The sequence below is a fragment of the Eimeria mitis genome, genomic scaffold (assembly GCF_000499745.2).
Source record: "Eimeria mitis Houghton genomic scaffold, Emh_scaff3245, whole genome shotgun sequence".
In the NCBI taxonomy this organism is placed as follows: domain Eukaryota; phylum Apicomplexa; class Conoidasida; order Eucoccidiorida; family Eimeriidae; genus Eimeria; species Eimeria mitis.
This window is the reverse complement of record NW_013571583.1, coordinates 1-226: the sequence shown is the minus strand read 5'-3', so window position 1 is coordinate 226 and position 226 is coordinate 1.

The following is a 226-nucleotide window of genomic DNA, read 5'->3' as shown; positions in this document are numbered from 1 at the left end:
ATGCATACACACATGCATGCATGCATGCACACACGCATGCATGCATGCACACACGCATGCATGCATGCATGCACACACGCATGCATGTATGCATGCATGCAATAAAAATACCTGACACAAATCCACGCATGCAGCTGGTGCAGCACGCACTACACTGCCTATACATATATATATATATATATATATATATATATATATATATATATATATATATATATATATATAT